Source organism: Molossus molossus, unplaced genomic scaffold, assembly GCF_014108415.1.
Source record: "Molossus molossus isolate mMolMol1 unplaced genomic scaffold, mMolMol1.p scaffold_m16_p_20, whole genome shotgun sequence".
NCBI classification, from domain to species: Eukaryota; Metazoa; Chordata; class Mammalia; order Chiroptera; family Molossidae; genus Molossus; species Molossus molossus.
Window position 1 is genome coordinate 10,610,087 of NW_023425356.1, and position 26,016 is coordinate 10,636,102.

Sequence of the window (26,016 nt, forward strand, 5' to 3'; positions counted from 1 at the left end):
ATCCAGACTTAGACTGAGTTCTTCCTCAGGTCCACTCACGCTTTGGTTTCAGCTTAGAACACTGAAGGCAGGCTGGCTGGGGTGAGGGTCCTGGCCTGGGGAACAGGCCCCCTGAGACGGCAAGGACAGCCTGCAGCCTTACAGAGTGACCATATCCACATTCACTTGTGTCACTACCAAGGACAGTAATTGTGTGAGCCCAGATTGGAGATGGATCTGTCCCCGGGCTGCCCTCCTGGCCCCTGGGAGGAGCTGGATGCTCTGGGTGGGGTGAGCACCTGGTGAGGGTGGAGCTGTGGGGCAGGGGTTTTGGGGGCCTGCTCTCATTGTGCTGGGCAGGGCCCTGGAGCAGACTGTGCCTGCAGGGTATTGGGTCCTTGATGCTTTCCCCCCGAGTCCCACATTTTCACTCCACCCAATAGAGTGACCAGTACTCAGGGCCGAATTCTCGTCCAAGGCTAAAGTAATCATCATAGTCACAAATCTTCCACAGTGTCTGATTCTACTCAGCATCTCCGTGCTTGCTTGGCACAGTGCCAACCAAGGCTGCATTGGGTTAAAACAACCTTTTTTTCCCCTCTGAACAGGCTTGTGATTTTCCTCCCTCCAGGACACTATTTGTGCAGGTCTGACGTCACCTGAGGATGAGGTTTGCCTTGCAAATGCGAGGTGAAGGTGCTCTTGCCCTCCAGGGAACCCTAGACAGGTTTGGACACATTAATCGATCTGTGTCTTATTCCCCAGGCTTAGTCATTCTTGTACATGGGGGCAGGCCGGTCTGTGCATGGACCCAGTGAATCTTACCCCCGCCCTGATCTTTGCTTGCTCCCCTTTCCCTGAGACAGACAGGCCTGGGTCTGAATGTCGCTCTGCACTTGCTGGGTATGTGGTCTTGGGCAAATCACCATCTCTGTGAACTCTGCTTTCTTCCTCTCTACACAGGTCTAATGGCACCTTCCCGCAGGGTTCTCGGGTGAGAAGGAGATGGTGGATGTTGTGAGTAGGGTGCCTGGCACATAGTAGGCATCCTAGGTGGAGCCCGTCTGTTTTGGGAAGCGTCCCTGGCTGCCTGATGGAGTCGGCAGAGACCCCAGCTGCTCCCGGCACTGTGGCCCTTCACGTTTGCCCCCGTGGCTTTGTGGTGCTGGTGGTCTGTTTCCAGACGAGACGGGCGTCCTGCAGGCAGGGCCTCGTGGGGCTCAGCCCTTTGCGTCTCCCAGAGCAGGTGTTCTGCAGGCATCGGGGGGCGTGCCGGGCTGTATGTCTGGTCTCTCAAGGCCACAGCAGCACTGAGCTCCCGTGGCCGAGCCCCTCCGTGGCCTTTCCCATCACTTGCCTTTGGTTGTTTAGCAACTTCAGCTCCTCCTACACACTCAAGTGAGGCGGGAGTCCCAGAATGGATGAAAGACATTGTGGAAAGAGAACTGTATGCACTGAGCATGGGCCTGGAGCTGCAGGGACAGGGGACGCACAGCTGTGCAGAGGGCGAGCTTAGATGTCACCGGGCTGGCAGCAGATGGGGGATGAAGGCGGGCGGCGGGCCTGGCACAGGGTAGGTTCCACAGCCCACTGTTAGTGGAGGAGAGGGTCATGGAAGGAAGGAATGGCTGAAGGCCAACCATGGGCCGGCACAGGGCTAGACAGAAGAGGACGCTGTGGCCCTGCTGGACCCAATCCCTGGTCCACTGTGCATAGGTGTCTCCACAGTGCCCCCTACCTCCCTCTGGGGTGCCGCCTCTCTTTCCCTCCTGACGCAGCCAGGCCTGGGGTCTTGCTGACTCTCTCCAAGGCAGCTCCATCGCTCTCCTAGTCCCGGGCTCAGCCCACCCTCGCTCCAAGCCCATCCCTTCCCTCACCTTCAACGACTGGCCCAGCCCCAGGGGGTAGAGATTCTGTTCTCATTTGCCTTCCCAGTGTCGGGATTTTCTCACCCCACTCTTCCACGGGCCTCAGTTTCCCCAGCTGGGGAATAGTAGGTGGAGTCTTAGGCAAGACTTGCGGGCTTAGCTGCCTGCCCCAGCCCAGGTCTCCCAGCCTCCCTGCACAGAGGCGGAGGGTGGAGCCAGAAGCCGAGAGCAGCACCCTCCGGAGAAGAGAGGAGACTGGCGGGGAAGGGAAGGCAGCCAGCGGCTGGGGTGGGGCGCTCAGGACTGGCCCCCAGTGAGCCTGCGCAGACTCTCCGTCCTAGTGAGGAGCTCAGGCTCTGGGGCAGGCGGGAGGGCCCGCTCTCAGGCCTGGCTCGGCCACTTACTGTCTGTGTGACCCGGGACGAGTGGCCTTCCTAGTGCCTGCCTCCTGTGTGCGGTGAGGAGGGGACGCCAGGTGGAAAGCGCACAGCAGGCACCGGGTGCTCAGTGAAGGCTGGTGGCATGTGTCAGCGGGCCACGGGCCAGGGCTTAGGGTGGGATGGCCATTATCTCTCCTCCCCGCACTAATAACGTGAGTGCCACACCTACTAGAACAGCTGGCCCTGTCGGAGGCCGCCCTGCTCTGCTGAGCCTGCGTGGGTGCCTGGGGCAGAGGTTTCTGGAGCCACCGGAGGCTGGGGACAACTTGTGTGGCCGGTACTCTCAGCCCTCTGCCTGTGGTGATCTGCTCCCTCCTGCCCACACCCGTCTCCTACGCTGAGGCTGGCCAAGTGTTCCCACACGGGATTTGAGCCTCACCACGGCCCCTAAGGGAGCTGGGGTCATTATTCCCATTTAACAAATGAAGAAACTGAGGTCCAGAAAGGTGTGTGACTGCCCAAAGGTCCTTCGGCCGCGAGTTAGGAAGGCGAGACTCAAGCCCAGGTTTTCTGGTTCCAGAGCCAACACGCGTCCTGGCCAGTCCCGCGGGAGCGGACACACCCCGTGTGCTTTTCTCCTGCCGCCAGGACTGTGCTCGGGACACACGCACAGCCACTCAGTCACACAGACGCACTCAGACACCACATCACGATGGTGACGTGTCTTCTCCTACAAACGGTCACAGACACATACTTGCTGCACATAAAATGACCACGACACCCGAACACAAGGAAGGCGTACTCGTGTGCAAATTTGCAGAGACATACATGGGCTCCCGTGCGCAAACCTGCAGCCCCACCCACATTCACCGCCGTCTGTCCCAGGTGTGCCCTGACCCTCCCCCGTCTAGTCTGCCTGCCTCTCGGAACAGGAGGGTGTTCTGTGACTCGGTGCAATGGAAAGATGACAGGGAGGGCTGGAGGGGGCTTGGGACGCTCGTCCTCGGGCTGTCTCCCTCGTTGCAGTGGGCTGGGCACAGTGGAGGCTGTCTGTCTCTCCTCGCGGGGACGGCTCAAGGACAGAGCTGCGTTCCTATAGAGACGGAACGACACGGGCAACAGCTCTTTCCTTTAACACCAAGCAGCAGCAGCAGTGCTGAGAAGGACCATAGGATCATTCATTCCAGCGGGAACAGCAGGGCTTACAGTTTAACTGCTATTTGTCACGAGGCTGGTGCAGCTCCCTCCTGACACTGGGGAGCACACTTTCGCTCTGGAAATCAGCTGGGACAGGACCCGAGGGGCCTCCTGCACCTCCCGGTTGTGTGCACCAGAGGCCTCGCGTTGCCTTCCTGTTCGCTTGTGCAGTAGTTACAAGCCTGGGCTCTGGCGCTGCAGGCCTGGACTTGCCACTGTGACCCACAGCCCTGCACAAGTCGTTCAGTCTGTGCGCCAGTCTCGTCACCTGTAGGGCGGCTCAGAGCACAGGGCTGTGGAGAGGGTTAGAGGGGTGAGTGCCCCACGAAGGTTGTTCTCAGTGTTTGGGGGCCTGGGCCTGGCTGCATCGGGAGCAGCTGCCCTGCCTTGGCCTGGTTCTGAGAGCATAGCTGGGGCCTTCCTCGGGCGCCCCTGTGGTGGTCTGAGCTCCCATTGTCTTCTTTGTTGCCCAGTGTGTGCCCAGTTTGGTTCTCTGTTCAGGAAAGGTGTCCTTCTCCCCAAACTTCACACCCCATCCGTTTCCAAATCCTGTGGGATCTGCCTCCACTGAGGTCCTATCCACCACGCTGCCCTCCCCTCCCTGCCAGGCAGCTCAGACCTCACCTCTTGCCTGGATTGCTGCCATGGCCGCCCCATGTGGTTGTCAGGTGCTTCTGCTCACAGCCAGGCGGGCCCAGCCACCCCTGCATACGGCCTCCAGCTATCCCCCCCCACCCGGATCAAAGCCCACACCGCCCTCAGCCCGGAGCTGCGCACCCCTATCCCTCCCATGCTGCGGCGGGACCCCGGCCCCGGCCGTCTCTGCAGCCAATTCGGGGTCTGTGGCCACGTGCGGTACCCTTCAGGGGCTGGAGGGAGGACGCCTGCTCCGCCTGGCGGTCACCCACCACTCCCTCCCCTCCCCTTCCTTTCCCGCACAGGCAGCCAGGGCCTGGGGGCAGGTCTGCGGTTAAATGTTGACATTGAACACCAAAATGCCGAATGCCAGCCTCTCCTTTGTTTGCAAGCACCCCCAATCTTGAGTTATTTTCTTGGGATCACCTCCCTAAAGAACCACTTCATAGCTATGTTCCGGGATATATTAAGCTGTATGACCTTGGGAAAGTTACTTAACCTCTCTGTGCCTCAATTCCCTCCTCTGGAGCGCCGGGATAATAATCATGTCTACAGAGAGATTTGGGGGAAGGATTCCTTTCCTTTATCACCCCAGTACCTAGCACGTTGTCTTGCCCATGGAAGAACCTCTGTAGTATTGGTTGAACAGTTCATCGACTGGTGCATGGAGGTGTGAGCTGACGAAACGAAGTGGTCAGGGTGGAGGCACGGGCATCTGCCTGTGTGGGGTGGGGTGCGGGGAGCTGCCTGCGTGCCTGACAAGACCCCACAGAAGCCAGTCTACTCTTCCGGCTGAAGTTCTGCTTCTGCCTCCTGAACTTGTTCTTCTAGGGGCCCTTATGGGGGCCACTGGGCAGGGGGAGCTCAGGGATCTCCTTAAACCCCAAGAAAGCTCCAGGATTTCTGGAGCAGAAATAGGCACTGTGGGTGGAGCTTTGGGGACAACTATCCTTTCTTCTGGTGCAAAGATAAGGCCCAAGCTTCGGTGAGGGTTGGAACTGGTATTCTAGAAGGCTCCGAGCCACACGAGCTAGGAATGTTGGCCATAAGAATAGTGTGCCTCCCTAGGATGCTGCTGGGAACCGAGCCAACCCGGGCCGCTCATGCTTGCCGCCGTGCGCACCCCAATCCTCAGTGCTTCGGGACTCTAGGAGAAAGATGCTCAGGCCCCTCAGGCTGGCGGGTGAGGTCCAGCTGCAGGGACTGGAGGGCGGGTCGGAGGGAAAGTGTGGCCAAGGACTCACCAGCAGGAGCAGTGGAGGAGAAGGTGCGTCTGGCTCGGCCTGCGGGAGCCCTGGGCGCTCCGGCTGGGTCAGCTCCCATGGCCGAGGGGATCCGCTGGTGTCGGGGCCGGCAGGAGCTCTGGCAGAAGGAGCTTGCCAGATGATGCCTGGATTCGGAAATCCTACCCTTCGTGAAACAAGATCACCCTGCTGTGTCTCTCCAGAGGAAGCCCGAGGGGTGGGTCAGAGGTGGGCAAACTGGACAAAGCAAACTCGGGAAAGGACGACCCTCCACCTTCACGGATGAAGGTGCACAGATCAGACACTGACCCAGAGCCTGAATCAGGTGCTGATTCAGGGATCGTTTCCTAAAAGCCAGTGGTCACAGGTAGGCACGGAGGGGGCGGCGGTGGCTCCTGTCTCCCAGCATCACCCCAGCGTGGAGACCTTGCCCTAGGTGGGTGATTGAGTCAGTCCTGCTTCTGCCGGGCTCCTCAGGGACTGATCCCTGTCACTGAGGTTCTTATGACAGGGGCCCAGACTTTGGGCCTTTCCCACATGCTTATGAGAAGGGCCAGAGTAGGGTACAGCTGGGGGTTGCTTAAGTCCCACTGGACCTAGGGGACAGTACTGTGGCCTGACCGACTGGGGACAGTCCCCTTTCTCCAACTCCAACCAGACCTCCTTCAGGCTCCCTGGGAAGGCCCTGGCCTGGGGGTCAGCTAGTGCGAGAGAGGACTCTGCGAGAGAGGACCCCCATCCCCACAGGGGGCATGTGTTCTCTGACCTCACTGTCCCAAGGGGCTCTATTTGGAGGCGGCAGGGAGCTGGAATAAAAGTGCACTGGTGTTATAAGACGTGACACTGAGTTTTACCACATTTACCAGCTGGTCACCTTGAGCATAGCCCTTATTTCTCAGAGGCAACACAACACTATGGTTCAGCACAGGCTCCAGAGCCGACTGCCTGGGTCCAACCCGAGGCTTAGCTACTGGCTGTGGGACCTTGGGCAAATCACCTCTCTGAGTCTCCATTTCCTCATCTATAAGATGAAGATGAGAATAATCGTACATCCATCACAGCAGTGCTGTGAGGTTTACCTGAATTAATACGTGTGACAAACGGTGCCTGGCCTGGGGAAATGACCGATGGAAATTAGGGCGTTAGCTTTCTGGGGCCCATGGGGCAGTTCCTTTGCTGCACAAGGGCCTCTACTGGTGGGTATTTTGGGCCTCCCTGGGAGAATGGGCCTTTTGCTGTTTCTCAGGGGGGCTGGCCAGGCAGCTGTGGGCACGATGGGGTGATGAGAGTCGCAGCCAAAGAACAGGTGCCACACACACTGGCCGAGAAGCAGGCAGAACATGAGACCACGGTGCAAAACATGAGACTCTCCTGATCACTGTAAAACTATAAAAAAGTCACCTTTCTCATTTTCCCCCTTTTCTGACATTGTTTCTCTTCTCTAATCCAATTGCACAGGAATCTGTCATTTTTGTCAAAAGAGTAAATTGAGACAAAAACACAAATGTATTTGGTATGTGTGAAAGTCACAGAGGGGGAAGGTGCAGGAAGCAGGCCTGGGAGCTGGGCCACAAGCACAAAGCTGGGCCACAAGCACAGAGCTGGGCCACGAGGACAGAGCTGGGCCACGAGGACAGAGCTGGGCCACGAGCACACAGCTGGGCCACGAGCACAGAGCTGGGCCACAAGCACACAGCTGGGCCACGAGCACACAGCTGGACCACGAGGACAGAGCTGGACCACGAGCACAGAGCTGGGCCACGAGGACGGAGCTGGGCCACGAGGACAGAGCTGGGCCACGAGGACGGAGCTGGGCCGCGAGGACGTAGCTGGGCCACGAGCACTCAGCTGGGCCACGAGTACATCTATAGCAACCACCATTTACTAAGCGCTTGCTCTCTGCCAGATCCAGGGCCTCAAGCTTTAGATAAATCACCCCATTTTCTCCTCCCAGCAATAGTAGTGGGTACTAGTGTTATCTCAAGTTTGGGGAAACTGAGTCACAAGGGTGTTTGCCTGCTCAAGGTCATGTAGTTCCTGAGACAGCAGAGCTGAAATGTGCATCTGGCTTGAGGGCTCCACGTCTGTGCTGCAGGTGTGCACCGCCTGCTGTGCACACCCTGGGCGGGGCGGGTGTGTGGGTGTTGGTGGGACCCACTCGGCCTGCGGAAGTCAGCGAGGGCACCCCGAGGGAGGTTGCATTTGAGCTCAAGGAAGAGCGCTGGGCCACAAGGAGACAGAAGATGAGGTCTAAGGCACGAGCACTGAGGGCATTTCAGTCCAGGGCAGGGTGAGTCTTCCCCCGCCTCCTCCCCTTCTTCCCCCCTCCCCCTCTTACCATCTTCCTCCTCCCCCTCCTTCCCCTCTTCCACCTGCTCCCCCTCATCATCACAACCCTTTCTTCAAAGGAAATTTTGCAGGGAAGTTCAATGCATACAATGGGTCGAGAGACGCTGCTCTGCTTGAGTTAGAGGTAGGTGGGGGTCCTGACCCTGCCTCCTGGGCCCCCAAATCCCCTCTCTAGCTCCCTGGAGCACAGTCTGACTAAAGTCCTAACTGTTTCTCATGCTGCCCTGTTGAGGTCTGACCTCCCAGTTCCCCTGGTCCCCCCACTTGGATACATCCTCTGGCCCCTGCTCCCCAGCACGCAGGACAATGACGCAGCCCAATTTGGCCCCTGCCCAGGAACCTGATCTCCTCGCTCTCCACTCTGACCTCCGGCTCCGTTACCACCAGCGGCCAGGAGCAGGGCCCGGGGCCTCCATCCGATCAACCGGACACCGATCAACCAGACACTGAGCCATGAAAAACAAACTGCCTTATCAGATCCCGGGGCCTCGGGGCTTCGGTCTGGGCTTGGCCTTCTGACCTAAACTCCCATGCTCCAGTTTCTGGGGCAAAAGGACAGGCAGGGCAGTGCACACTCGGTGAAGCCTGGATCACCCCAACTGTATACCCTGGGCCTGGACTCGGCAGGGAGTGCGGGGCAGCGGAGGCGGGCGCTGGAGGGGGGGTCAGAGGGTGGAAGTGAAGAGGAAACTGCTTTCTGCAGGTCAGGGAACAGACTACCACGTCTGAACGCCGGCTCACATTTCCGCGGCGGGCGAGGACCCGCTCCGTCTCAGCACTGAGGACAGCGGTGCGAGCAGGTTCTTTCACACAAGCTCCTGATGGCTGGGTGCCTGGGTATGTCCCGCACTGTGCTCCGTGATGGAGACAGAGATGTAGTAGGTGGAGGGGGCCAGAAGCAAAAAGGTGTGGGCCTGTGGCTGTAAACAGGAACTATCCAAAGCTACTTCACAGGAGGCACAGCACCTAGCTCTGAGCTGGTTTCGGGCCGTGAGGTGGGCGGGTGGGACACAGAGTATTTATTGTGGGAGCCCAGAGGAGGGGAAGATCTCATCTCTCAGGAGTAGCTGGGCTGAGTGTTGTAGGAAGAAGGGCATCTCCCGAAGCAGAGAAGGCACGGAGAAGGGCGTACCAGGCATGTGCACAGTAGCAGGTGCAAAGGAGGCTGCGGCACAGGAGAGCCTGGTTCACTGGCAGACTCCAAACTCAGGCATGTCCCACCGGCAGAGACGTGACATCAGGGTCCCTTCCGGGCAGTGCCCTGGAGCTGCTCTGGGCTCAGACCTGGGTTCCCAGAGGTGTGGCCTGGGGCCGTTTCTGAACCTTTCTGAGTCCTAGTCCACACCTTTCTTTGCTTTGCCCTTCTGAGTTCCTCAGCTGCATAGGGGAGTTTACTGTTTACCTTCCTAGATAGTTGTCGTACAGGGAGAAACGAAACAACGCAGTCACGGGACAGGCCCACGGGAGTTTTCCTGCCTCTTCCACGAGGTGCAGAAACAGACCAGGAATTCTGGATTCAGGAGATGTCGAGAGAGGTCTGCTGTAGCCCCTCCTCAAGGCAGAAACCCCCCCAGCAGCATGGCCCGGTGGCATCCGGACTCTACATGACACTCCTGGGCTTGGGCGAAGGCCACTGGCCACTGAGACCCTTGCTGTGCCATTTATCCCATTTCACTGCGCTAGGGAGGGGTGACAAGGGGGAGAGTGACTGGGAATCGTGACCACTGGTTCATAGTTGCAGAGACTTAGAAAGGGCCCTGGCCGTCACTGATCCTAACTTCCGAGTGATACAGACACAGAGGGCTATGACTTGCCCAAGGTCCCCTGGAGTTGCTGGCAGGTCTCCCAGTTTCTCCGGGCAGGGCTGTTCTCCAGCAGCCCTTGCTGAGCTGACTCACCTGGTGACATCGCAGGGAGCCGACCAATCCTGCAGACTCTGCCCCTGGGACCTAGGGCTGCGTGCTTGGAGGGTCCTGCACTCACTGTCACTGCCCTGGAGCCTGGAGGTGTGGGGTGGACCAGGCAGGACAGCGTGCTGTGACTGGGACCTTGTCCTTGCACGTCAGGGACACTGGGGCTCAGGGGCAGACTGGGACTGGCTGGTGGGACTAAGCCCACCGACGGGGGTGAGGTAGGCTGGCAGTAGTTTTAGGAAGGATGTCATGCTGAGGAGCGTGAAGAGTGTGTGACTCCAGCTAACATGTAGCACAGGTGGCTACACGTCCCCACAGGGCAGAGCCCAGAGCCCCCGTGGAATCATGGCATTAAGTGGAGCCACCAGGCAAGAGTCAGCCTTGGGGTCCCTTTCATTCCTGATTCTGAGGGGCGAGAACTGGCAAGAGCAAGGCAGACCCCTCATCTGGAGGAAGTGGCCCCTGGCCACGTTCCTGGACGTAGCCTCAGGCTCCGGAATCAGCTGCCAGGGAGGTCGGGGGTCCAGCTGTGGGGTGGTGGCCACGGCAGCTGCAACCGGGCACATCCTGAGCGGGCTGGGCCAGGAGGGGCAGTGGCTCCAGGTCATGGCTCACAGTGGTACCGGATTAGAGGTGCGCCTGGATGACAGGAAGGCACCCTGGAGCAGCTCTGCCCCTAACTTGCTGGGTGACCTTGGGCCATTCCTCTAGCCTCCCTGAGCCTCGGCTTTTCACCTGCACGCTGGGACAGTCAGCTGCTCTGCCCGCCTCGCAGGCTCTGTGCATTAAAACGCAAGCTGCACAGCCTGGCATTAGGTGACAAGCTGGACCCTCTCGCCAGGAGGTCCTTCCACCTGTGAGTCTCCCAGCGCAGTGACCTGGCCTCTGGCTACCTCTGGGTCCCCCACTGTTCAGGACAGGGCTGTGGCCTGCTGTGCAGACCAAGCGAGAGGAAGGGCCACAGCCAAGGCCAGGCTGTGGGGCCTGGCAGGGTTGGGAGGAGGGGACAGCCTGGTGATGGATGAGGCTGCCAGCCCTTGCCCATCTGGCAGCCCGAGCAATTTGCATAAGAACAAAGACAGCTGCAGAGGCATGAAATATTGATGCCCCGAGACTTTCCAGAGTGGCATTTTGGTCCTGCTCAGTGCGGGCCATGGTAACGGTGCCCCCAGCCTGTTGAGGTTCACTCCAAGAGGCTTCAGGGAGAGAGAGCGTCCCTGTCAAAGAAGCCACCTGGAAGACATGCATTAGTCTTGGGTTTCAGGTGATACTGTTCTAATTGAACTGGTTTGGGAAAGAAAACGCAATGGATCAGGTTCGGAGGCTCTCAGTTTCCAGTCTGATGAAGGCAGACGGAAGCTCAGTCCCCCCAGGAGGCCCCACCTCCCTCTTACCTGCACAAAACAATCCACCGACTAATCTTTCAAGAGTGACACCTTTCAAGAGTGACAGTGGAGCCCTGGCCAGTTTAACTCAGTGGTTAGAGCATCTGCCCTCTGACCAGAGTCTGGGTTTGATTCCTAGTCAAGGGCAGGTGCCTGGGTTGCAGGTTTGATACCTGGCCTGGGTCGAGGTTGTGTGGGAGGCAACTAAATGATGTCTCTCTCACATCGATGTTTCTCTCTCTTTTCTCCCTTCCACTATATCTACAATGGAAAAATATCTTTCGGTGAGGATTTAAGAAAAACAGTGACCTCGGGAGCGGGAGGCCCCTCCCTGAGGGAGCACAGAGATGGTGAGGGTGATTGTGAGGGGGTGCATTCTCATCAGCTTCCTGGAGGGGGCGCTCTAGTGAAAAATGCCCTCCGTCCAACAAGGCTAGGTCTGGGGCTGAATCCTAAGGTGGAAAGAGGCGGGGGCTTTAGGCACAGGCACAGCACTGGGTCTCTGTCCTCAGATTAGGTCCAGGATTCTGTGTATCTCTAGTTTGGCTTCTTCCAGGAGAAGGTGGGGGTTGGTAACATAGAATCCCGTCTTTGCTGCGTCCTGCAGGGCAGGTGATGCCTTCTGGCCCAGGCTCCTCCATCTCCATCTCCATCTGCCAAAGGAGCGCGAGCATTCAGCTCCAGCCAGATTCCCACCGCCAGAGCAGGCCGGTCCTAAAAGGTCTCTCTGTGTGAGCGCCTCTAGGCGGCGGGCCAAGGCTCGGTCATCTCTGGATCCTGCGCTCCTGGCACACAGGGGAGACGGTGAGGAGGTGAACCGGGAGCTGGAGCGCGGGCGGGGCAGGCCGGGCTGACCAGTGGGGCGAAGGGAGTCCACAGGCCAAGAGCAGTTTGTTGGCTGCTGGCGGAGAGGTTGGTGGGGAGAGGGGGCTTCTCGGCCCTGGGTGGTTGACAAGAATCAGTGAGCTCTCTCTAGCCAGGGGTCCCACCTTTCGTAGCATTTTGGGTTTTTAAAAAATGTTTTTCAATGTTATTTTCCTCTTATTTAAAAAGAAACTTTCACAATAGAAAAATGGTGAAAAATAGGAGTGTAAAAATACAAACAACTATGACATCTCAAGTTAAGCCATTCTTGAACATTCTCACTCTAAACAGGGCGCACTTGGCTGGGCTGCGGGTTGGAAGGCGACCCCGCGCTGTGAGCAAGGGATGCGCCCTGCAGTGCCCACCCCCGCCCCACGGGAAAGCCCTCCGCGGCCTCCGGCTCCTCCGGGGTAAGACTAGACTGCTCGCCGGCTCTGCGTGGGCCTGCCAAGTCCTTGTGAATGGGCTGAAGAACCCAGATCCGTTTGGGTCGGCCGCTTTACCGTTGTCTGGTGACCCACACTGGCGTCCCTGCCCTGCTCAGAGCCAGGGTGCTCTGGCCCTGGAGCGTGGGGGAGGGGCTGGAGCAGGGAGCCACACGGCAGGTCCTCTTGCCCCGCTGAAAAGGCTGTTAAACTAGGGCCTTTTCTGAGACCACAGAGTCAATCACTTTCTGAGTGCTTACTATTTGCTAGACATTGTTCTAAGCACTTTACAAATGTTATTTTATTTAATCCCTCAAAACAACTCTTTATTTTGTTTCATTTAACACAAATGTATCGAGCATTGCTCTTGTCTTATTGGAAACTAGGGGTCATTTCTGACCCTCTCCCCTGCCCCTCCCCTATTCTAAGTCCTCACCCACTCCTCTCTGTTCACCGCCCTGGCTCTCCCCTTCCTGCCCTCCTCCCTCCGCATCTGTCTGGCCACAGATGCTCCGAAGTGGCCTTTGTCCAGGTTTCTCCTCCTTTCCCTTCAGTGCTCCCTCCACACAGCAGAGGGACTGTTCCACATGCACATCGGATCTGTCACTCTCCTGAGCGTTCTTCAGTGACTCACTCTGCTGCGGTGCAAAACTGACATTCCTTCCATGGTGTGTGGGGCTTGTGGTCCTTGGAGACTGGTTCTTCCTTCTTGCTTAGTAACACCCTTTTTGGCTAGGTATGAGGTTGCAAGAACAAAGACCACGTGTGCCAACCTCCCTGGTAGCTGGGTGTGGTCATGTGACACAGGAGGGACTAAGCGAGGTGTCATCTGGCAGCTTTCTTGGGCCCTGTGTTGAGAGTCTGCCTCCCACACTCTTTGCTCTGTTCCTTTCTTATCTGTGAGGTCAAATCCTTGCACAGGGAAGGAACAAGATAGGAGGAGCCTGGGTCCCTGTCAGTGGATTCCAAACCGGCCCTGGTCACATACCTGGCCTTTATGTAAGAGAGAAATGATATTCTCTCTTGTTTAAGCTACTTTTGTTTTTGTCACTTGCTGTCAAACCTAACTCAACTAATCAGCATTCAAGATCAGTCTCAACCCATCTTGCTCCTCCACCTTCCGGTGTGGGTCCTTCAACACTGTCAGGATGACACACCTCCTGGACTCTGCCCATGCCGTCCTCTCCATCTGGGATGCTTCCCCACCCCGTGCCCCCGAAGTTCATGCACTTGGCAAACTCTTGTGTATCCTTCAAGACCCAGCTAGAGCACTACTTTCTTTTCCAAGCTTCCTGCTGGACATACAAGGTTGCTCAGGTCTTCCGTCCCCTGAGCTCCTACAGCACCAGGGACATTCCTCTGCACAGCAGTGGTCATGTTGTAATGGCTTGTGTCCTTTCTTCCTGTGTCCAAGGACGGTATCTAATTCATCTTTGCATTATCTCTGACTAGCATAGGTTTGGCCAACAGTAAGCATCCAGTCAATTCTTGTTGAAAAAATGACTACAGGTTTCAAGAAAGGCCCAGAGCTGGTGGGACCCCAGGAAGGGTGCAGGTCCCCATTGTTTGATGATGCTTCCCCTTGAGTTTGAAGGATGTCCATGAAGAATTGGATGGGCTATAAGGGAGCCCCTAACAGTGTGACCTGAGAGACTGGCCCCCAATTCTCTGCTTTTCAAGGACAGTTTTAGCACTCAGTCTGGTGCATAAACCCTGGCTACTCTTAGAAAAAGCAGCAACGAAAGGAGGTGGACAGAGGGCCTCACAGCCCAGGACATTGCCCAGGATGGTGGATTGAGGAGGGTGTACGCTACCCTCCCCAGACCAGGCTGTGTGGGTGCTGGTGCTGACTGTAGTGGGTGGGCAGGAGGGGGCAGGGTGGGGTGATGCCAGACAAGGACCTCAAGGAGTCAGCTGGGGGGCTGCTGACTCAGAACTGGGGTGGGCAAGGGTCTGGAATCAGGCCCAGAGCATGAGGCCCAGCCACAGGGTCCAAGAAGCCCAGGAGACAGATTCTGCATCAGGCTCTGCCAGGGCAGGGCGGAGCTGAGCAGCAGCGGGAAGAGCACATATCTGGAGACGGATGAACTGGAATCAAACCTCCTTTTCACAAAAATATGTTTTTATTGATTTCAGGGAGAGGAAGGGAGAGGAAGAGAGAGATAGAAACATTGGTGAGAGAGAAACATCGATTGGCTGCCTCCTGCATGCCCCCTACTGGGGATCGAGCCTGCAACCCAGGCATGTGCCCTGACTGGGAATTGAACCAACGCCCTCCTGGCACATGGAATGATGCTCCACCACCTGAGCCACACCAGCTGGGCTAAAATCAAACCCCTTGATCTCAATTCACCAACATCCTTTGGGGTTTCAGTTTCCTCATTTGTGAAGTAGGGACGACCGTAGTTCTAACTTATGAGGTCTTCGAGGGTCACATGAGGCAGTGCGTTAACATGCTCTCAAACTGGAGAGTGTGCTGTCAGTGGTGGTCGTGCCTGGAGGGGACGGGACAGGAGCAAGGTGCCTATGGCAGTGATGTCATCGGTCCCATTCTTTACTCCTCTCTGTATCCACACTCTTTGTCATGTGACTGCAGTTCCTCCTAGCCCTCGATGTTGGGTTCAACATGTGACTTCCTGGGCCAGTAGAAGAGGTGGGAATACTGGTGTGCCAGTTCCAAGCCTCGGCCTTGGGTGGTCTTGTAGGTTTCTGCTGGGTTTCCTTCCGCTTCCATTGCTTTGAGAAGAACGTGGCCCACCAGCCAGCTATCCAAGGGTGAGAGTTGCGAAGACCTGGGCAGCCTCAGCCGAGCTCAGCTCGATCAGAAGATTCCCAGCAGAACCCCAGATGTAGGAGCAGGCCTGGCGTGGTCAGCTGACTCACAATGCATGAGAAATCACACGGGTGTGGTTTGGAGCCTGACTTTGAGGGTGGTCTGTGGCGTTGCCGTATCTAACTGATTCAGTACCCTCCTCTAATTCCCAGACTTGGCACACAGGTCACAGTCGGACTATGTGACCACAACAGAGTGGGTCAGAGCTGAGACACAAAATGACCTTAAAGAAAGAGAATGCCAACAAGACCAAAGAGACTGGATGGTAAATAAATTTACACACACACACACACACACACGCACACGCACACGCACACGCACCAAGAGAGTATCAGTCAGAAGAGAAATTAGTCAGACAGAGCAGAAGGCAGGAGACTCAGTCAGATGAAAACGGCAGGGCCCAGCTACCCCTGTCTGGGGGGAGCTTGTCTGGCAGGTGTTGGGAGGAGCTGGTCTGCTGACAGGTGAACCCCAATTGTGAGCATGGCAGGCAGGAGAGCCTGATGCCGTTAAGCAATCAAATAATTTAATTAACTCATCTTGGCCGATTCCTCAGTGTTTCTATAAGTTGGTTCCCGTGGAGAGATTGTGTAAGTTTCCAATCCATTTGACAGTTATATTGCGCATTGTGATTTAGTTGGCATTCTGGTCTTAGGTTTCATGTAAGGTTGATGAATGTATGTCAGTATCCCCAATTTGATCAAATTTGATTTGGGGCCCTGATAGCATTTGAGTTCACCAGTCTGTTGGGTAAGGGCTAGAACCTTGTCGACAGCGAGTGCCTCAGAATCAAAGCTGCCTTCTGATGGCCAGCCAGCTGGCCTCGCGTGGCCCCTGCACTAATGTCACCCTTTCTTCCAGTTCTAAGGTTATGTTGTTATCCAGGCATATATAAATCTCCGGTGAGATGGGAGGAGTGACAGGTTGGGGGAGGGAGGCACTGAGACTCATTGCCTGGCAGCATCCTTCCAGCCCCCACATCCCACTGAGAAAGACAGTCCTGGGATGGTGATTCAGGACGGGTGCTTCTGGACCGTCTAGTCCAACCTGCTCACTTCATTCAACTGGACACTCAGGCTCAGAGACCTCTACAAGCTGTCCAAGTTCACAGTCTCCTGAATCCTCCCTGTGGGAGCACTCACACTTGGGAGAGCATGGATTTGTTCTCACTGTGGTGTGGGGTGTGGCTGACCAGGCAGGGATGTGGCATGCTGGCTGTGTGCGTCTCTGAGGGCAGGGGCCATGACTGTTTGACACCAGGAACTATTGTCTGTGGCTGCTGGGGTCTCAACTGTGCTGCCGACTAGCTGAGGTCTGGGGTTGGGGAATGGTCTGTACACCGTGTCCTCATTCCTGGCTTTGGCTGGCTGGGGCTTCCCATCTGCCATCCATTCTCTCAAGCTGTGATCTTGGCAGGAGCAATCCACTTACTTGTGCTTCATTACCTGTACTCTCTTTCCAACTGGTTGCACTCCCAGAAGGTAATAAGCAAAATGTTCCTGATGGAAGAGCAATGACTTTTCTCTTTCCTCTGTATTTTCTACCTCTTTCCCTCCTCGCAGATATATTCGCGCTTGGCTCTAAAGTTGACTGAGCCCTGACAACTCAGGGACGCTTTCTGTAGAGGAGCAAGACGATGCTTTTAATGAGGCTCCAGGTCTCAATACGGTGCAGGGGGCGAGCTCGGGGCTGGCAGTGAGGAGGCCTGAGTTCTAGGACTCTGGTTCTGGGATGTTAAGTGGGTCATTTGACTTCTTCGGAATCCAGATTCCTCATCAGTAAAATGAAAATGTTGAGCTCCTTAATTGTTTCTTGCAATAATATTCTGTGGTTTTATTCTGAACTCACAAAAATGTCTTGTCTGCAGCACTGAGACACTGAACAGGACTCTCCCATCAAGTGAGCTCTGTCCTTGGCGCTGAGGTCAGATTCAGGAAAGAAGAACTAGCTTCACCGAGTGGGGGCGCTGTGCACTTTTTTGACAGCTAGGATTTAGATCCTAAGATAATGCTCCAAAAAGTGGGCCACAGACCTGGGGCTTAAAGACTTTCATAAACCTGTCGTTACAGAATTCAATCTGTATTCTCTACGTCTCCAGAATGGCTCGGCAAAATGCCTTCCATGAACAGTCTGTGTTTTGATGGTATCTCCATACAGATTCTGGGTTTCTGGATTTTCTTGGTACTGTCCCAATTTCAAATATTCTATCACCTGGGTTCCATAAATCATTGCAATGTCCTTAAAATTATAATATTTCTCCAACTAGCCAACATCTCCAGGAGGCCCCTAGGTTGTGGAAGTAGTTTAATAATCTTTTGTCCAACTATGTAGCTAGATTTCTGGCTTTGAAAATGCGGCCTCAGCACAGATATAGCCCATTTGACAGCTCTCATGTTGAGACCGTATAGCTGCTGGATAAGGAATTGCCCGGATTTGTCTTTTCCATGAAAAACTTCTGTGACCAGAGGGCACGAGCTTCCATCTCTGGACAAAAGGGCAAAGGGATAAGCATTCTGAGTAGATCCTGCCCACACAGTATAACATAAGCGTTAACAAGGGCAACACACAAGACAAGTGAGACTTTGGTGTTTACACAGCACTAGAGTAGGGGGTCGTCCCCTCACCCCCACTTACTCATCCAGTTGCGTTGAGACTGTAGACACAACAGTGGTGACAGCATGGGACGAGTCACACAGTTGCTGAGTCCCTCTTCGGATGCTGTTGGAGGAGCTGGACAGCGGCAGGAGGCCAGTGATGGCCCAAGAGCAACTTATGGGTCTGTTTGGGGTATTTCTTTTTTTTATTTTAGGACACCAAGTTTTCTTTAATTATTTTTTTGGGGGAAGGGACATCATACTTCTGCCCAATTAAGAGTACCATTTTTTATCAGTACAGAGGTCTTCTTTTTACACTTATCACGCCATGAATTCACAGGGATGGGTTCCAGCAGCTCCGGCTCCTTCCCATTGTGCTCACAGAGTGAGCTGCTCTGGGTGGAGCAGGCGGACGCTTCAGCTGAACGCAGGTCCCTTTCTCTCTGGCTTCCTTCTTTTCCTGATCATTTTCCTTCACACGTTTCAGGAAGCTTCTCGGCTCTTAGAGTGCTTAATATGCTCAATACGCACATTAATTCTCTTGGCAAGAATCTTGCCCTTGACTTGTTTGTTCACAACAATGCCCAGTGCATGCTGGGTGACACTGTCGACTCCTCCAGTTTTGCCATGGTAACCTTTGTGGGCATTCCTTCTTGAACAGTGCCCGTTCCCTTTGTGTCCACAATATCACCTTTCTTATAGATTCGCATGTACGTAGCCAAAGGAGCAACTCCATGTTTTCTAAAAGGCCTAGAGGACATATAGCGGGTGCCTCTCCTCTTTCCCTTTGTGTTCGTCATTTTGGCGAATTACTGGAAGATGGAGGTTCCGGCCGAAAAGCTGGTTTGGGGTATTTCTTAAAGCCACATGGAGAAGGGTCCCATTTCTGCTTACCTCGCATTCATCAAAGGCTTTGGTCCTCTGCCTCCCTTGGGACTGAGTTTTCTCACTCTCCATGATGGAGGAACCCTATTCACAACGGACGCTAGATATTTAATTCAGAAGTATCTACTGAGCACTGACCATGTACCCATCATTGTGCCTTGACCAGTGAGGCCATATAGAAAGTGGCGGAGGAGGCTGGCAGGCTGAGGAGGGGTGCTGGACACCCCGGGGAGGGGGCTGAGGAGGGGTGCTGGACACCCCGGGGAGGGGGGTGAGGAGGGGTGCTGGACACCCCGGGGAGGGGGGTGAGGAGGGGTGCTGGACGCCCCGGGGAGGGGGTGAGGAGGGGTGCTGGACACCCCGGGGAGGGGCGTGAGGAGGGGTGCTGGACAACCCGGGGAGGGGGGTGAGGAGGGGTGCTGGACACCCCGGGGAGGGGGGTGAGGAGGGGTGCTGGACACCCCGGGGAGGGGGCTGAGGAGGGGTGCTGGGCACCCCAGGGAGGGCAGTGTGATTGTGAGTGTGGCCTCTAGAGCCAGTCAGCTCCATGTGTCAGGTTCAACTCAGCTGCCTAGTAATTACCTGTGTGACCTTGAAAAGGTCAAATGACCCCTCCTAGACACCTTAACTTGTAAAAGAGGGGGAGTGCAACCATCCCATCCCTGACCCACAGAGCTGTTGTTGGAATTAAATATGGAAATGTACGTAAGGGTTTGTTCAGTGCCGGTGAGCGCTCAGTAAAAGGCAGCTTCTCTTCACTGTCTACGTGTGATGTGCCTACGACAGGTGGATTGCGTGGGAACAGTAACCAAGTGCTGTAGGATCCGCGTGATCCGTCACCTCCTTCCTGCCTCCTTGGACTGCGAGGTTGCTGAAGCTGGTCTTGCACTTTCTGCTCTTCCTCAAGGACATGTTAGCAATCTTGTCACATCTTGTGGTCTCTCAGGGACTGCACGTGGGGTGTTTGGATAGTCGCTCCACACCTTGCCAGGTGCAGGCCGAGTCACTGGCTTTGAACCTAGAAGGTTGGCTGGGCCCTTGGTGTTTCAGTGTCCCCGCATCCAGCCCTCGACACATTCTGGTCGGGGTTTCCTACGTAGCAGCGCAGCTCCCTCGCTGCGATCTATTGAAAGTCAGCCCTCGACACATTCAATACCCACCGCACCGACCTCCTTGGGTGTCCCCCATCCTCCGGGAATCTAAACAACCCCTAATGCCTTAGCCAAACACTCACGATTTCCTGAGTGCCCTTGGGATGTAAGTCAAAGGGACCAGATAATTATGAAACGGCTTCTAAGAGGCCCCACTCATGGTTTCCTGTCCTAATCAAGTATGACTTTTAGCCTTCCATCAAATGAAACATCTTGATTGTATGATTATAGTTCATCTTTTAAAATAAAGACAGCAGTTAAAAAAATACTCCTGTATTCTCACTGTCTCCTGTCACTCAGCTGGTGGCAGGGCTGGAAGTGGTGTGACTTCCCCCTTCTTCCTCCTCTTTTTCCTTTTTTTTAAAAAAAAATCCCCACCTCAGGACACTTTTATATTTATATTCAGATAGAGTGGGAGGGAGGGAGAGCAAGGTAGAGAGAGAGAGAGAGAGAGAGAGAGAGAGAGAGAAACATTGACCTGAGAGAGTCACATCGACTGGTCGCCTCCCTCGTGACCCCAACCGGGGCTGGGGATGAACTGCAACCGAGGTACGTGCCCTTGACTGAAATCTAATCCGTGACTCTTTGGTCCCCGGGCCGACCCTCTAACCGCTGAGCCAAACCAGCCAGGGTGTCCTCTTTTTCCTTTTATACGTGGGGAACGTTTTCCTGTTTCCATCTCTCCCTGGCAAGATCTCTCCTTTTCACACCGGACTTCATCACCGCACAGCTGAGTGTGTGTTTCTTCCGTCCTGCTCTTGTTCTGGTCTGATGGAAAATGCATCCGAGAGCGCGTCTAAGCCTCAGCTCCGCAGGCGCCTCTGCAAGCCTCACACAGCAGCGCCGCCCTGCGGATCGGCTGCACCGACGCAGCCAAGGGGGCCAAGCAGGCACAGTCACCACCCTGACTGTGCTACCGGGTTGGCGACTCCTCCTCACTCTCCTTGGCTGGCTGCCCCAGGTTCCCTGAGCTCTTCATGTGGGGGTGACCCAGGGCTCAGCCCCTGACCTCCTCTCTTGTAGCCACGTTTGTCCCCTTGGTGATCATATCCAGACTCCTGCTTTAGACAGCTTCCATACGCGGATGGCTCCAAAATGACCTCCAGGCCCGACCCCTGTCCCGGCTCCCGGCCTGGCTATGTAACCGCCCGCCCTGGGTCTCCACTCGACGTCCAACAGGCAGGTCCACCTGGCACGTCCAACCTGCCCTCCCGACATTTCCCATCGAACCAGCTTCTCTGGGCGTCTCCTCCATCTCACTCGGTGGCACCTGCAGTTTCGTCCGTTGCCCAGGCCGAGAACTGGTGCTCTCCTTTGGTCCAGACAGAGTGGGAGGAGAGAGAGAGGGAGAGGGAGAGAAACGTCGACGTGAAAGGGACACATCGAGTGGCTGCCTCCCACATAACCCAACCAGGGCTGGGGACAAACTGCAACCGAGGTACGCGCCCTTAGCGGGAACTGAACCCGGGTCTCTCTGGGCCGCAGGCCGACGCTCTAACTGCTGAGCCAGACTGGCCAGGGCTAACTGGTGCTCTCCTTGACTCCTCCGTCTCTCACCTCCGCGTCCAATCTGTCGCGCGTCACATTGCTCTGCTACGAAACACGTCCAGAACCGACCTCGCCTCGCCGCCAGCACCCTTTCTCTGTAGGCTAAGCCTTTACCTCCTTTCGCTTCGCCTGTTCCAGGAGCTTCCTGACCGCTCTCCCGGCGTGTGCTCTCCATACCCCTCAATGCATCCTTCAAACAGCAGCCAATGATTCTGTGACGACACCACTCTCGTCGCCTCTTCTCCAGTGGCTCACACATCAGCGTACAGGTCCAAGTCCTTTCAGTGACTGCTAACTACCCCTGCTCTCTCTTTGCTCTCTCTGTTCCCTGTCGGCCCCCTCGCTGTCCCTCAGACATGGCCACAAGCCTTCTCCTCACGGCCTTTGCCCTTGCTGTTCCTCCCTGTGAGACGGTGACCCTCCAGATGTCTGCAGGAGCCACATCCACCCGGCCACTCTGGCTCTCTGTCCAAGAGGCAGACCCCGTCCCAGCCCTCCCCGCCCTTCCTGACCTGTTACCGCTCAGCACTCATCGCTGTCATGCTCATCGTATGTCCTTCCTTCCGTCCAGGAGGGCAGGATATCTTTCCTTGTCTGCTAGACCCCAGTGCCTGACTCTAGTAGGTATTCCGCAGAGACTCATCCAAAGAAAATGAAACCATTAAAAACACTTGCTTTTGACTGCTCACAGTTTCCTTTGAGAAATAGGGAATGTCCTGTGTCCCCCCGCCCCCAGCTCCCCAGGGACCAACTGGCCGGACAGAATGTGAGCAGACCCGGGTCCTTCTTCCCCCAGGTGCACTCAGCCCAGGGACCAGCCGTGGCTCCGCCCGGCGAGCTTGCTGTGGGGCACTTTGCAGGCGGATGGAGTCTGTGCTGGCCGAGACCTGCCACCAGCCTGCTCCCGCCACCTTGCGTCACAGAAAAGGTGTCCCGGGCTGACTTGCATGTTTGGTGCATAGTCCTGGGTGTGCTGGGGTCAGGAAAGAAGAGCCCACAGGGCTGGCGGCTTTGTGGGCAGCGGAGGGACAGAGGAGGCGAATGGGGCCGGGAGAGGGGCAGAGAGGCAGCGGGTGAAAGGGTGGTGGCGGGGGCAACAGGCTCTGTTCCCTCTCCGGGCAGGTGGCTGCAGCCTGCCTTGCAGACCTTTGCCCACCTGTGGTGAGTGGAGGAACAGCAAGTGCCTTTCCTGTCACCAGATCTAAGCACACCTGACTGGCCTGGCCCAGGGTGCCAAATACAAGGTAGGGTGCCCAGTCAGACTGGAATCCAGGTGAACTCGGAATGACTTTTAGTGCAGTATAGTCTGAGTATGCCTGATGCAATTCTTACAGTAAAAATGATTCTTTGTTTATCCGAAATTCACATTTAACTGGATATCCCATACAGATATATTTAAATATGTTTTTATTGATTTTTTAGAGAGAGAGGAAGGGAGAGAGAGATAGAAACATGGATGAGAGAGAACATTGATTGGCTAATTTCTGTATGCCCCCCACTGGGGATCGGGGGGCATGAGCCCTGACCAGGAATTGAACTGGCGACCTCTTGGTGCATGGGTCGATGCTCAACCAGTGAGCCACCCCGGCCGGGCTGATGCCCTATATTTTTATTCGTGAGATCTGATCACACTGCCTGGACCTTCCCCACAGCTCTCACGGGTCTGCTTCTCCTGGTCAGCCTGAGCAGGCGCCCCCAGGGCAAACTGCCCTTGACCACGAGGAAGTCCCCATGGAGAGAGGAAGGAGGCCACCTTCGCAGGGACTGAGACTTTTCTGCCCTTGGAATGCTGTATTCGTCTGGTGGCCTGCAGCCTTGAATTTCATGATCAGTCTTTGGTGAGTGAACAAAAAGCAGTGGGAACCGACCAGACTGGAGAGCAGACGCTGTGAGCAGAAACCCCACTGCAGTCGATCGGCTGTGTGGGACAGAGCAGAACGCCCCAAGCTTGTGTATGACCTCACCTGCTGACTCGATATACTCTTCATAGCTTACTGTAAAGATGAAAAATACAGTGCATGTGCAAGCCACTCGGCGTACAGAATACACTCAATAAATATTAGCTGATGTCATGTTTAGTGCAAAGACCAGGAAGCCACAGAGAAGCTGGGAGACCCGGGGCTGGAGGAGCCCACGAGAGGGAGGAAGATAGGCCAGAAGGAGAAGGCAGCATGTGGAGATGGTCTGCCTCGCGCATGGTCCTGGCGTTACTGCTGCTCTTAGGAGGGCTCGCATCCACCCTGCCTTTTGCTGTTCTGAAGCCAGGCCACCAGGTGTGAGACCGAGAGCAGGAGCAGGTGGATTTCCATGGGACGGAGGACACAGGGATTGGATGATTGGGAAAGAGCGACAGAGAGCTCAGGAGCACCAGCACTTGACCGGGAGATGCATTAGGGCTGGGAGGAGAGAGGAACGAGGACGCAGGAAATCACGGCTTCTGGGAAGACGGAAGGGACCGTTGTCTCTGCACAGATCCAAGAGTCAGCACAGGAGGGGGCACGAGAAGACTACGTCTCTCGTGTACGTATCGGCGACATAGCAAAGGAGATGAGAACTGTAAGAAGTGGCTTGGCTGTATAAATACAAGAAAAATGCAACCAAATGCTGCACTTTGTGTCTCATGACCATGGCTCCCAGAAACAGTGAGAAGCCCCTAAGCGCAGGGGGGTCGTGCGTGGGCAGCCTTGGCCTTCAGAGCGTGGGAGGGCTCTCGCATGTTCGCTGTGAGCCTTAGCCCTCTAATAGCAGCGGGTGGCCCGGAAGCACATGACCAGGAGAGTGAGTCCTGAGCCTCTCCTGCCAGGGACTCTTGGGCCATTGCAGGGCCTGGGACAAAGGTGCCAACAGTGGCCCACGAGCCAAATGTCTATATATTTTAGTTACAAGTCAAGCTACCAACTTTACAGAAAATATGTTCACTTCTTACCTTGACACATGTACCTTTGCAACAACCTGGGAGGCCATGTCAAACTCAGAAACCCCAGGTTGCTCCATGTCCCATGTGGCTCCACGTCCCATGTGACACCGCGGGGCTGTCCTGTGCCCTGTCCCCAGGCTGCAGCCCACAGCCCCCCTCACCGCTCCCGGCTCAGTCAGCACCGGGAGGGGCTGTATTCTGTGGCTGCTGTCCTGTCTTGTGGTTCTGGAGGTCGGGGGTTGGTCCCACGGGGCTAGAATCCAGGTGACGGCAGGGCTGCGTTTCTTTCTGGAGGCTCCAGGGGAGAATCTGCTTCTTGCTTTTCCAGGTTCTGCAGGCTGCCCACACCCGTGGCCGTGGCCCCTTCCTCCTCCTTCAAAGACAACAGCACAGCATCTTCAAATCTCTCTCCCTGCTTCCCTCTTTTACTTAAAGGGTCTTCTGTGATTATACTGGGCCCACCTGGATAACCCAGGATCATCTCCCCATCTCAAGAGGCTTAATTTAACCACACCTGCGAAGTCCTTTGGCCACGCGAGGTAAGGTATGCACATGGACACCTGGGGGCACTGTTGCCTCTCCCGGCCCTTGCCCACCTCCCCGCCAACAGCTGCTCTAGGGCCCTGGGGATCAGCACACTGGCGGCAAGGTGCGTCCTTGAGAGGACAAGTCAGGTGACGAGTAACATGCAGGACGCGGAAGTGGGCTTGGATCCATTTGGGCAAAGAATCAAGGCCCAGGCCCTGGTAAAAAGCTCCAGAGGGGGATGAGCTCCAGGTGTGAGCACCTTCTGGGCCCCATGGAGACGGACAGGGGTAGAGAAGAGCCAGGGGGGAGCCCCCTAAAGCCTGAGGCTGGGTCTAAGGGCGAAATGTATTAACTTGAGTTCAATGAACTCACTGAAATCATGAGAAAAATCTTGTTTTTGTGTGTACATTTTTTTTGGGAAGAGGTTTTATAGTTTTCATCAAATCTCCAAAGTGACCCAGAAAAGTTCAGCACCCTTCCCCCCCGGACTGCTCTCACTGGGCAAAACGAGCCCTCATTTCTGTGTCTCAGGCCACGAGGGTACAGACGCTGCCTTGTGTCAGGTGTGCCCTGCCCCCCAGGGCTGGCCTCTGCCTACACAGGGAGCCTTTGCAATGAGTGTTTGGGGTGCAGTGGGGACCCATGTGGGTTAACTAAAGATCTGGCCCGGGTGTGGAGGGAAGGACCACTTGAGGGAGATGGAAGGAGCCGTTACTTTCTTTCTCTAGCGAACATGTTCAAAGGCATTTTCCTGGTCCCTAAATTCAGCTGTGGAAGAGAACTCAGGACAGGGGCCAGATGGGACACTGCAAACTTGGCCTCGGCCCTCAGGTGTGCCTGACAGGTGAGCTGGAGCTGTTGCTGTCCTCAGGAGGATGGAGGACACAGAAACAACAGCAGTCTCCACTGTGTGCTTCTGATTTTCTGAGAAATTTAGCAGAGTTTCTTCCTCCCAGTGAATTTCCTTAACAAGGATATTTTAAAGCCTTGGAAAACATTTTTGTCCTACTTTAATTGTGTAAAGACTGTGTGTGCTAGAAGGGAAAGAGGGAGGAGGGAGAAGGGGGGGCGAGAATGGAGGGAGAACCGGTGGGGGAGCAGGGAGAAAGAGGGAGGAGAGGGAGTGGGAGGAGGAGGAGGAGGAAGGCAGAGAGAGAATGTATTTAAGAAATTAAAGAGCAGTCTTCCCTTAACTGAATCATCTCTCCCAGTTTTCTACAACTCCCAGCCTGCCTTGCAGAGACGAACCCCCGAGGTGTCAGGGAAAGAGGCCCGTGCCTTTCCCTCCAGCGTCAGGGTTCAGCTCTCAGGCCCGCCAGT